Source organism: Sciurus carolinensis, chromosome 4, assembly GCF_902686445.1.
Source record: "Sciurus carolinensis chromosome 4, mSciCar1.2, whole genome shotgun sequence".
Lineage (NCBI taxonomy): Eukaryota > Metazoa > Chordata > Mammalia > Rodentia > Sciuridae > Sciurus > Sciurus carolinensis.
In genome coordinates, this window is record NC_062216.1 from 130,918,514 (window position 1) to 130,931,788 (window position 13,275).

At 35.7% G+C, this 13,275-nt stretch overlaps 1 long non-coding RNA gene across 2 annotated transcripts; it reads right to left on the reverse strand.

Annotated features, from left to right (window-relative positions):
• Window positions 1-265: 265 nt before the first annotated feature.
• On the reverse strand, window positions 266-12,353 carry LOC124982306 (uncharacterized). 2 transcript variants are annotated; one of them, XR_007108245.1, is made up of 3 exons: window positions 11,254-12,353; window positions 4,863-6,960; window positions 266-922 (listed from the first exon to the last, which is right to left on the reverse strand). It is a non-coding gene; the product is annotated as an uncharacterized LOC124982306 (long non-coding RNA). The 2 variants fall into 2 exon arrangements; XR_007108244.1 differs by lacking the exon at window positions 266-922 and having other exon boundaries at window positions 4,625-6,960.
• Window positions 12,354-13,275: the final 922 nt, after the last annotated feature.

Consider the following 13,275-nt stretch of genomic DNA (forward strand, 5'->3'; position numbering starts at 1 on the left):
ATCATGAGTACCCTGTAAGTCACCTTAAAATATTGAAGTGAGCTATAAACCTTTTCAGTAGTATGATTCTTAGTTATTATCTCTCAATAAAGCATATATATATATATATATATACATATATAATACATTTTAAATCATCTCTTTTTTCTAAAATTCATATTCAGCATTTTGTAGTTTAATTCTAATGTTTACTCAATTTTATTTATTAACACTGTGTAACCCATGGCCTGCATGGAGAGGGAATAAGTAACCCTCAGAGGTGTGAACCTTCTGGAAATAAGACTGAAAAAGTAATATCAAGAAATAAAGCAAAAGACATGGAAATATATTGAAAGCAGGGGCTTGGGTGGAAAAGATCTGATGAGTCTGATCCTAACAAAGGAGAAAAACCCCGAGAATGCTTTATTTATAGTGGAGCACGATGAAGGAATTTGTGGTGAGGAGGGGTTCTTCAAGGTAGACAGGAAGCAGGGGCTGTGGGGCAGTTGACCTGATTGGGGACTTATCACTTGAGCAGTAATTCTTTCTCTTTCAGGCAGCTGGCACCACAAGGCTACTTGGGCACACGGGTATCTCTATCTCGTGGGCTTTGCGTTTGAACCTAGGGCTGTCTGAGCAATAAATTCTGCAGTATCACAGAATTGTCTTTGAGCAGGACATTTGTCAAGGCAACAAAGCAGTCTCAGATTCGTGAGATTATACCAAGAGTTCTCTTGAGGGGCACACCTGCGCTTTAGAGATGGCTCAGAAACGCCCACAGTTCATTTGTGGCTTCCAAACAACACTGGGTAGTAGTAGATCAAGATTTAAGTTGATATTAGCGCAAACTCCATTTGCATTGAACTTAAGTCAGCTTTCCTATATTTGAAGCTTTGGTAAATCCCGATTCAGTAAGAAGTTCTTCAGAGCAATGCATCTCTTCCTAGAAAATAATAACATAATTGTATGCTGTCTGTCAAATACTAAAACAATTCCAAAGACCAACTGTCAGAAGTGTTCCCTGAAATTTCCTTCTAATGAACGTTCTGAATTACTCAGTTATCTATAGTTAGATACAGTGTTTTAGGAAGATTTTTTTTCTCTCTATGAAGTTAATTGGTTCAGATAAGGAATGAATGTACATTAGCCTCATTAACAGCATACCCTTTAACTAAATGAATTGCTTGAATAATATGTATAACTATTATATATAAGAATCTATTGATCATTAAGAGTCTGATGCCATCTACTTTTTGCATAGCATTAATTCATCTTTAACTTTCCTGGAAATTAGGGAAAAACAAGTGAGAAGGAAAGAAAGTTAGGAATTAGAAATAGGTAATGGGAAGAAGTCTAAATTAGCTTTTAAACAGAGGCACCAAACTCATTCATTTTCCTTTTACACAAGGAAACCCTTGTGGTTTGGGTGAGATATTAAGCATTTAAAATAGTGACATATTGGGGTTGGGGAGATAGCTCAGCTGGTAGAGTGCTTGCCTCACAAGCACAAGGCCCTGAGTTCGATCCCTAGTACTGCAAAAAAAAGAAAAAAAATAGTGACATATCAACAGTGACATAGTGATGTCAATGTGTTGTTTCTTTTCTTCTATTTATCTGTTTATCTATTCATCTTCTTGGTGGTGGGAGATCAGTTACTGTATTCGTAAAGAATTGAAGAAAATGAATAGTTTCTTTTGTGGTCCTGAGGTTTTAAATTTGGTTGTCTGATTGTCTGTTATTTCATGATGTGCCATGAAAGAAGGGCCAGAGAAAGAAAGGCTAAGGGCTGGAGCATTGAAGTTTAATCTTTCAGGGTGCAGGAAAATTCATCAGAGAAGAAGGGACCAGAGGCTTCCTTTAGATGCAGATACCAGAGCATCACCAGAAAATGATCCAAGAGGTATTATAACCCCTAGATGGTGTTTCTATGGGTACCAGCATTCCTAGCACTTCCTGTATGAGGAAAAACTGATTACATTAGCATGCACACCTTCCCCATTTCCTCGTGAAAGTTTCTAAAGGAATTAGTGTTATTTCTTGCCGTTCATATGCTCATTCTCTATAGACTCCTATGTATACAAAAGTGTGGAAGTAATCTTTTATTTTGTGGAAACTCTTTAAAATATGGCCAATTAGTTTTAACTGCAGTGCATTTGAGTTGACATATAATTATATTAATAAATATGTCCTAGTAATACAATGAAATTACTTTTGACTAGTAGAAATTCAAGTCATGGTAAACATACTATAAGGCTCATTGCTGACTTGTGGATTTGCAGAGGCCAACTAGTAATTATTTGACTTACTGTCATGAAGGGTGTACTAAAATGACAAATAGAATCATCATTTAAATTTGCTGAGACTGGCATAATTGAACATGTCATGGAGTTGGTATAAAGCATTTAAAAGTACTCTACAATGGACGACAGACAGACAATCCTCTGATTGAATTGGCACATGATTCAGAAATGACAGATTTTTCTTACGATTCTAGAAGAGAATAATTAAGTGAAAAGATGAGAATGGTATCTAAGATTAATGGTAACATCAATAAGCTATTTGAACTCAGGCTAAAAATGAATACATGGAACACAGCAATTAAGCACATTTTGTTTAAATAAAAGCACCCTCAGTTGTGAGGAAAATTACCCACTGCATTTATGTTTCCACTGGGAAATATTTCTTGGGATTGGGGCAAGCAACACATTTCAAAAACAATGGGAATAATAAAGAAGCTAAAAATACTTTAGAAAGAAAGAAGGGTTCTTGACCATTATTATTTTAACTTTGCAGTGAGATAACAGAGTGTATATTAGGAGAAAAAAATATGATATATGCATCAGGAGAGTAGTGAAAGCCTGGTGGCAAGCAGCAAGGGCTTATCCAGAGCAGAGCATGCCAGACACGTGCAGTTACATTCTTTGATCAAATTGAGAAGAGGATGAAGGGAATTCAATAGATGTAATATATCCGGACTTTACTAAATCATTTCCTTTATGCCTTATGATGGCTTACTTAATATTTTAATTAAAATTAGCTTAGCTATTTATAAAGATGCATATCCTAAAATAAACTCACAAATAAAAAAGGGAGATGAGACTTAGCAGTGATAGATGAGCTAGGAAGAAGGAGGCAAAAAGCTCTCAAATGGGTGATGGAGGCAGGGGTGGTCTCTGAAGACAGTAAATTAAAAGACTATGCAGGTGACACAGTGTTACAGAACAGAATATTAAAATTCAGGATTCTTTTTTAAGACACATGAAAAAAGGATATTTTTGCGATATAAGAAATGATGCAAGTATTGTTAGTGTGTAGATGTTCAAGCAAGACAGTCTGGCCTACCGCTAGAGACTGTTCTTACTGATTGCAAAAGCTCTGATAGTGTTATTCTTGGAAAACCTTGAGTATCAAAAGTCCTATCATGATAACTGTTGAGTCTGTGAGATTGAAAAAAAAAAAAAAACCCAAAAAATGCAGCTGTCAGAGTTTGAAAAAAAATTGCTGAAATAAAATTTTATTTCCTGTAGAAATTTTCATAAATATTGCTTTAGAGCCCATCTAGGTTTTGGTCATTAATAATGATCTTTGTTTTCTCATCACCATTAACTGTATGATTAGCACAGTCTTCCATACATTCTTATCATCCTTATTACCTCTATTATGATAAAGAAAGCAGCTGTTGTAACAGTTGCTCCCATTTATTTCTTACATGAGTGTGTTGGCAACCAGACCTGATCCTGAGATAACCAATAATCTGTGTTTTGCAAAACATGTTTCCTAATTTATCAATCACATCACATCCATTTTCACAATGTGGCAATTCATACTGTGAAATAAAAGCTGTATATAGAAGCAAATTGTTTGGCCAAATACTCCAAATGTATGTCATTCAGGGTAAGTGGCTTTAATCTGAGTAGAGGCCACCAGACAGTGGAATCTTAGGATGGTGTAGTCAACCAATATTTTCACAAATGCCAGAGCTCCCCACTCAGAGCTCTAAGCTTTTCCCACAGTGGGGCCACCTGCAAAAACTCTCAGGGTGCCTTTGCAGAAAGACTGATTGGCCTTGTCAGCATGGAGAGATGCATTTCCTCCTCTCCGTACTGTAAAATTCTATATCTCCCCCAAAAATACTTATAAAAGTTGGTTGTGCTTGTAAACTGCCAAAGCTTACAAACCAGAAAATATGATAGTGTAATAAACAGATATGAATTCTTCCCAGTAGCACAAAACTCTTTTTAAGGCCAAACACACTGTTACTATGAATCATGATTCCGTTTTCATCACTTTATAGAAATTAATCAAATAGCACGAAGAATTAATATCAACTGAAAATGAAATGATTAACAAATAACATTGCCAGTTTTGAAATTCAGACATTTATAAGCACTTGGAAATCAGAACTATATTGTTCTCATAGATTTAATTTACATATTAATTCACACACAGAGATTTATCTGATTAAGGGTTTTAACTGTCTTTTGAGAGAATATGTCTATTGGATGACAGTAGATAAGTATGAAAATTAACAAGGAAGACCTCAACACACACAAACAAAAATAAATTCAGAGGAAATATGTTTCCCAGTCATTAAGATGGCTACAATTTTTGAAATTAGGTTTTTATGGATTCTAGTACTAATTTCTTTAATTTTTTTTTTCTTTTTTGAATTGTACAGTTACCACAATCTATCTCTTTAATCTCCAGGGTTAGAAATTGCATGAGGCAGTAGTTACACAATTTACTTGCCAGGGAAGTCCCCCAGTCCACCCCCTTTTGGAGAAGTACAACTTTGATGACAGTCCTATTGTATAGAAGCTCTGGAAACCCAGCTCGTTAAATTCCCAGTCAGAGTTAAGGGTGGACCATGAGGATGTTCCTACCTTAGCTGCTTTTGATAGGTGGTTTCCTTAGAGTCCAGGCAATGCAGAACATGGCATCTCCAAGAAAACCAACCGATTATGGTCTGTAGGTGGCTACTTCTGAAAACATTGCAAAATGTCTTGAACTGTAAGATCAGGACAGGATATATTTAGCCAGATTCGGTCACCTCTTTAGTGAACACACTGTTTATGAGAGGAGATGTGTGTTAAGCCAGGTCATGAGGGCCACTTGGAGAGGTACTTGTCCAGCCTAAATAAGGAAGTGTGGGCGAGTCATCACTGTAATTTTCACAGGAAGGAATGGGCAAGCCAGGTTAACCAGCAGGGCAGGTTTTGGGCTGGACAGTTTAGTAGACTGGGCTAGAGGTGGTCCCTAGGTGTTCAGTACCTGGTCCTGGGGTGTTTAGGGCAAAGGAATTCTGCCTCCTGGTGTGTAAAAGTTAGAGGAGTTGCTTCTGAACGTGGGCTCTGGTTTGTTTAGTTTGCATATGAAAAATGCACTTCCGGGAGAATAGTTTGCAGTTCTAAGATTTGATTTGTCTTGGGAGGGGTACTCACTCCTTAGACAAAGAGATTCAAGGTAAGAAAACACGGAGGATACAGAAACTAAAAAAATACAGTTAATATAGGACTTTGGAAGAGGGTCTAGGAGGTGAGAAATATCAGAAATTAGCTCGTATCCCTTCTGCTGTAATTCTAACATTCTAGGGAGGCTCTGATCTCAGGGCTTTTCATTTTCTCCTTCCCCTATCTCAAAGCACTCTTCCCAAACACTCTTTCCTTGACTTCCTCCCTTATTTCTTTTGTGCTTTGCGTTTTTTCCTAAATGATGCCAAGTCTGTTCCCCACCACACTTTTGAAATCACACTCCTCCTAACAGTCTTTGCCTTTCCTGCTTCATTGTTCCTGATAACACCACTCTCTAACTTATTTATTTATTTTTATTCTCTCCATTGTACTTAGACTGCAAGGTCTATAAGCACAAGACATTTTATCTGTTCTGTTCACTGCTGTTATTTCCTTTATCTCAAATAGTGACTGTACATGGTAGGTGCTTAACAAGTATTTGTTGCTTGAATAAAAAAAGTAAATGAGAAGTGATGTGCAACATTCAACTCAAAGCTGCTTCATGTTTTCTTTAAACCTCCAATAGCAGTCTGTTGTACACATAACCTTTGATAATGGCACTTTGGATAATGAGCCAGTTGTAGTGTCCAATTGGGGATGAAATGATGCAGAGAGAAGGTGGTAGCTGTAGGAGGAAAAACCCTGTTAGGGATCAAGAATCAGGCAAAAGCAGGCTTTCAGAGTAAACTCGAAGAGTAAGAAGTATTTGCAAGACTAGTAAGCAATCTTTCCCAGATCTCAAGGGGGCAGAAAGGGCTCTTGATTTTCTAATGCATATGGCAGGGGAGTCATATCATTTTACTTGAACACTCAAAGAGAAAGTGGCTTGAGATGCTAGAGGATTGGTGCACATATGGGTTACAGCGCATGATGGCCTTAGATAAAAGGCAGAAAATATCTAAAGAAAAAACTATTCATAGTAATAAGAAAATCTGACTTTCTATTTCGAAGGTAAGTACACATCTTAAAAGAAAGGAAGCACACTGAGTTTGACTAAAGAATGAAGAGACTGGGCTCTTTCTTACCATTATTCTGGATCCTTCCTTGGTGATGTTCTCAGTGCATTTCACTGATAAATAAGAAACACGAAATCTCAGCACAAAATTTCAGTTTGTGAATCAACATTGCATAAATACATACAACACTGCAGCAGACTTTAGATAAATAAAAACATTGCTTTGTCCCCAAGTGCTTGGTGAAGTTATTCTCTTTTCCTCACTTTCAAGAATCCACTTCAGGGATATTTTTCTCTAGTCAATGCTGTGCTTGCTTTGTTTTGTCATCTAATTTTTCAATCACCTCCTTTTAGTTGATAATATAAGAAATGAATAATATCCCGAGTGTAGGCTCTGTTCTCTGTGTGCATTATCAGTGGAAGGAACTCCTTCTCCATAATAGTAGACCATTTCTCTGAACTTAAGATGGTTAAGGTTATTTTTATTTGTGATGTGACAAGCATTCTACTGTAGACCTATGAAACAAAAAAACACTAAATTTAATGTAAATCTTGCTGATGAGATATATTTTAGACATATTTTAGTATAAGTGAATAAAAGAAATATTTTTTTCTGCAAGTGATACAGAGAAAATATTTAAATGTTGAGTAAAGCCTTGTAATTTTTATGTTCACAGCTTTGTCAAAAAGATGTGATCTTCCCAGCAGCATCATGTTATCAAAGATGCGAACCTTAAATCAACAGCTGTTACACCTCCAGCAAGTTATGAATTTTTCTTGATTTATAGCAATCACTCTCTTTATTTCTTTTCTCTGTCAAGCAGGGAAATTAAGGTTATTTTCATGTAAAAGATACACACATTATGGCTTAGTATTTCACATAATCCACATCTCTTACCTTTTAAATTAAATTGCTATTGAAATGAATATGATCTGAGGGCTCTTTTGATTAATAACAGAAATATTGTAAGTAAATAGAAAATAGAGACAACATTATTTACATAAAATAAAGAGAAGCTAACACAGACATAATAATAGGAATCATTTTTATGATATTCATGATTTGTATTGTAATGATAGATCAGAATGAGATGAAAATAAAAGCCAAAGAAATTTGTGGAAGCAGAGGAGAGAAAGACTGAAATGTTATTTTTGTTGGTTTTAGGTGTTCTTTAAAAAAAAAAAATCTACTCTTCCTTAAATAGATCAGAAAAGGTTGCCTTTTGGTGAATTTAGGTAAATAACAACAGTTTGAAGTTAAAATCTACTTCTTAACAAGCTAAAGGTGATCTTAGAGTTTCTAAAATTATTTGTCTAAATTAAGGATAATTGTTATTTATTAAGTGTTGATAATGCATTATTTATTGTACTAAAATGTTTTCTATAGACCATCTAATGTAATACTGATAAATCTTTAGGCTAAGAGCTATCACAATGTCTGTTTTATTGATGAGGATCTTTAAACCCAGTATCAGACACAGTGATTAGATGGTAAGACAAAAACTCAAATCCATTTACATGACTCATCAGAAGGATGCTTTCAACATATGGAAATCTTAAACGTTATGTAACACAGATTCCTGATTACAGGGAAGACTGCGGAGTGTCAAGTACCCGCTGTCTGAATCAACCAAAGTGGAAATCATCATGTTCTTGATAGGGGTCTTTAGCAGACACATTTAGGGACTAATGGTACTTATTTTATTTATCCGACGTACACTATTACAGGTGCTACTATGTGCCAGGAAATGTTCTAAATACTTTATAAAGACTAACTATGTGAGACAGATACTGTTATCATCCTATTATATAACTGAACTGAGGCGTGGTTTAAATAACTTGAGCAAGGAAACACAGCTAGTAGATTATAGATATTAACTACACTATCTAAGCCTGCCTGTCTGTATCATTCAACTGTGGTTTTAATAAACTACTCCAAAACCCAGTGCCTTACACCAAGCACATAATTTCCTTGTTCATAAGTCTTTAGGTTAACTGTGGTTTGGCTGATGTAGGGCGGTTCTGCTTCCAGCTGTGGGTCGAATGGATTTCTTTCCAGGCTATCATTTAGGCTCAGCTTAGCTGTGTATGTGATTTTTGAAAGACTTACTCTAAAGAGCAGCAGCTGCCCAGAGCATGCTTTCTAGTCACCTTTCTGTTACTATAGCAAAATATCTGAAACAATCAACATATAAAAAGGAAAGGTTTATTTTGGTTATTTCAAAGTTTCAGTTCATGGTCGCTTGGTTTCTTTTTTTAGGGCCTGTGACAAGACAGTACATTGTGACAAAGTAATGTGGCAGATGGAGAGGGTACTGAATGTTTCCTGAACAGAAATCCAAGTTATCATTTTTTTATCCTTGGTTACAACTCTTAAAGAAAATAAAGACCAGGTCTGAGAATGTTTCAAGTAGACAAAACCAGGCAACATAAAAACAAAACAAAACAAAACAAAAAATAACCTAGTTTGATATTTTAAAGTAAGTGGTACTTAATTTTTTTCTTATAAATATTGCTGATGATCATAATGAAAACAATTGTAAACAAACTTGAACCACTTTCCAAAAATGATATAATGTGATCACTTTTTTTAAAAAAACTTATTCTTTTTAGTTATACATGACAGTAGACTCTGTTTTGATATATTTATACAAGCACAGAATATGTGCTTGTATATATTTATACATGCATGGAATTATTCTAATTAGGACTGTCTTGGAGATGTACTTCATGGTGAGATTCACTGTGATGTATTCATATATGTGCATAGGAAAGTTATGTCAGATTCATTCCACTGTCTTTCCTATTCCTATCCCCCTTCCCTTTATTCCCCTTTGTCTAATCTACTGAACTTCCATTCCCTGCCCTGTTGTGGGTTAGAATCCATATATCAGGGAAAACATTGAAAGTCATTCTTCTTTATAGCTGAGTAATTTTCCATTCTGTATATATAACACAATTTCTTTCTCCATTCATCTGTTGATGAACATCTAGGTTGGTTCCATAGCTTAGCTATTGTGAATTATGCTGCTATAAACACTGATGTGGCTGCATCATGATAGTATGATGATTTTAACTCCTTTGAGTATATAGCAAGGAGTGGGATACTGGGTCAAATGGTGGTTGCATTCCTAGTGTTTTAAGGCATCTCTATACTGTTTTCCAGAGTGGTTGCACTAATTTGCAGACCCACCAACTATGTATGAGTGTGGCCTTTCCCCCACATTCTCACCAGCACTTGTTGTTACTTGTATTCTTGATGATTGCCATTCTTATTGGAGTGAGGTGAAATCTCAGTGTAGTTTTAATTTGTATTTTCCTGATTGGTAGAGAGAGGATCACTTTTCACCAGTCCCCTGCCATGTGGAAATCCCCAGTGTAATAACCAGTCATTGTAAAGGTTGAGCAACTTTTTCATTTTTGGTGTATAAACCATCCTATAAGAATGTGCCTCCAAGCTTCTTACCACTTTTAGTTTAAGATCTCCCACATAGTGACTGGTACTTTTTGCATGGCAATAAACTTTAAAAAATTTTCTCTCTTGATCTGATTTTATTTTTGACACCACTCACCAGATTTAGGATTGGGGACGTATGGATTTGTTAAGGTTACTCTAGTTACTGAATTAGATTAAGTCCTCAAATCTCAACTGTTTCCCATAATAACTGTATTCCTCGTTCTCATGGCGTGGAGTAGTGTTCCTCATTTCATAAATGGACTCCACTAGATCCAAATGTATTCTGCCTCCATCTTACTCTTTGTCCCCTAAGACCTCTGCATTCAGTCAACTGACACAAAGGAGAGTGGTGGACTGAACGTGCAGCTCCTATGGACCAAATCAGGACATGGCATTCATTGCTTCTCTATATTCTATTGTCTCACTCAATCGTATGACCACTGCCAACTCTAAGAAAGGCTGGAAAAGAAGCTAAGAAAGAAGTGAGCTAAGAAACAAGCATACGTGGATTTGGGGAGAGCATTTGCCCATCTTTGCCATCTCTGACAATGTACTTTTGAAAAAGTAAAAGCATTCAAATGAGTATACAGCAAAGCATGAACTTGGGTTTTGTCTTACTTCCACATTGTTCATCTATTTCTAAAATGAAAATAAAAAATCCTTTGTATAAAATTATAGCTTTATGATAATGGAACCAAGAAAGTGTTGGCTTTTAGGAAACTGAGTGGGCAGAGTGGCCATGTGCAAGTAGGAAGACATCTCTATGGGTTTCTACATGTATTTATCTTGCAAAAATGAATGGGATATTGAAAGCCCAGAGTTTTCACTCAGTGTGAAGCAATCAATATGTACAAACAAGAAACTGTGAAGTCCTAAAGCAGGGCGAGTGTTTTGAGAAAAATATTTTGTGATGGCATGATTTCCTCAGAGCCATTTACAACAGATAATTCTCTTTAGTTTCATGAAAAAGAACTGCCTTTCTTCAGAGTTTCAGAAGAGTCATACCTTCCAGAATTAATGCTCACTACTTTCATAGACCATGACCAGTTAAAACTCTTCATCACTACATAACCTCATGATTTTCCTTCTCTTTTTATGAAATTTTAAATATGAAATTACTCATAAAAGACAGAAGATGAAAAATTAAATCTATTCTTCCATAGTGCCAAATCGAACCCAATTTTGAGGCAGAGTTGCAGCTATATTATGAAAAGAAGTACTCAATTAAAGATGTTATTCATGATATGACACACCAATTACCAATACAATTATTATAATGTTTGTTGCAATGAATAGAAGTTCAATTACATTACAGAAAAATTACTATAAAATGCAAAATTGATATTTCTTACCTTTTCATTTTCAGGAGTTGGAAGCATCTAAATCACATCTCGAGGTTGTCAGTTTTCAATCATTATTTATGTCAGATATATTATTGAGTGATGAAAGCCAGGTACTCCTTGCTACCTTAAAAACACTCGGAATAGTTGCTTTTGTATCTAGCATTTTGACAAGTACTTTTTGTGTCAAAAACATATTATGTCACAGCATAAATCACTCCTTCAGGCCCTGCATGCATTATTTTCCAAAAGGAGATACAATCTTTCAGGCTCCTTTACAGTGAAGACCCCATAAAACAAAACATAGTGCAAAAACCAAAAAAACAAAATAAAACACACATACACAACAAAACAACAACAACAACAAAATACCCAAACTGAAACAAAAACCAAATGCAGAACAAAAATAAACAAAAATGTTGTTATGAGACATTGAAACTATTTAGTTCAGCTTATAGCATTTTCTTCACAAAAGTTATGCAGTAAATTTAATTGGAAATGTGAATGAGCCATTTTCGTGTCAATAACATGATAATAACAATGACAACTCTATGAGAACTCATGACTTAACTAGTTATCTTCAAGTGAATTTCTCTATCTTGTACCTTAACAAAGGAAATCTTGTAATGTTATCAAATGTATGCAATTTTGGTGGGTTGTTGTTTGTTTATTTGGTTTAAATGGCTCTGAGAAGTATTTCGTTTATTTTTTGACTCTCCTCTTTTAAGCAAAATTGTTAGTAGATAGGAAAGAACTATTCTCTAGAGTTAAAGCAGCTGGTGTCTCAATATCCGTATTTTTAAGCTGAAATAGCATAGTGAGATCATTGTGGATAGAAAAGAAGGAAATAAATCAGCTTGTGAGCTATTATCATTCACTTTACATCGTGAAAAACAAATACAGCTGTCATATCCTAACATTCGCCATAGATAAATTGAAAATATCTATCATTATTTAACATAGGGGAAAAAAAAGAGGAAAAAGAAGATCTGTGACTAAGGGATGTACAGGATTTGGGTAATATGTCTTATTAAAGCAAAGTACTGTGGTTACTGGGTGGGAAAATTGCAAAGAGCTTATCCAAGTGTTGAATCAGACTTGAAGTATAGAAAGAAAATCACACACATTTAGGAGTGAACAATGTGTTGGGTTGCTAATCCCTCCAATAGGTTGTGGAACTGAGTAACTTTTCACTGAGGTAACTTCTGGGTTTCCTCCTCTCAGCACCTGTCTTTTCTGTTGGGAACAGGACCTGGTTTCTTTTGAGGGGGATTTCTAACTCCTCTCCCATTCCTATGGCATGGCTTGCTGCCATTTTGTGACAGGAACCTGCATTTCTGACCATAGCGATTGCGAGTAGGTGCAGCCGGCAGGGCGGGGGCAGTGGGTGGAGGCCTCCCCCATGCAAACTGAGCCTCCCTTTCCATAGTGAATGTGACTGAAATTGGGCCAATAAGTTTATCCTTCCCTAAGATTGTTTTCGTTTCCCTCCCTCCTTAGCTCTTTCCTTACCTCCTTTCTTTCCTTTTTCCTTTTTTCCTCCTAATCTAGTCTTTTCTTCTGGGAGGAAAAGTCCATCCTCAGTCCATCTGCATTAGGAGAAAACAGAACTAAAATATAGCAAGATGCAGAGAAGACTGGAGAAAGAATCTTGTTTGTATCTGGACTTTTGTGTCCAGGCTCTCGATCTCTTTGAGACTCCACAGTATCCTTCCAATAAACATTCCTCCTCCCTGATCCTATACTTTTTTTTCTTTCTTTTGAAAGTGAAATTTCTTTATGGCTGAGTAGTATTCCATGGTATATATATATATATATATATATACCACAGTTTCTTTATCCATTCATCAATTGAGGGGCATCTAGGTTGGTTCCACAATCTGGCTATTGTGAATTGAGCAGCTATGAACAATGTTGTGGCTGTATCTCTGTAGTATGCTGATTACAGAAATGGTATGCCTCTACTTCATGTACAAACAGAGAAACGAGATGTATCCATTTGTTTACAATAAAAACAAATCAAAAAAAAAAAAA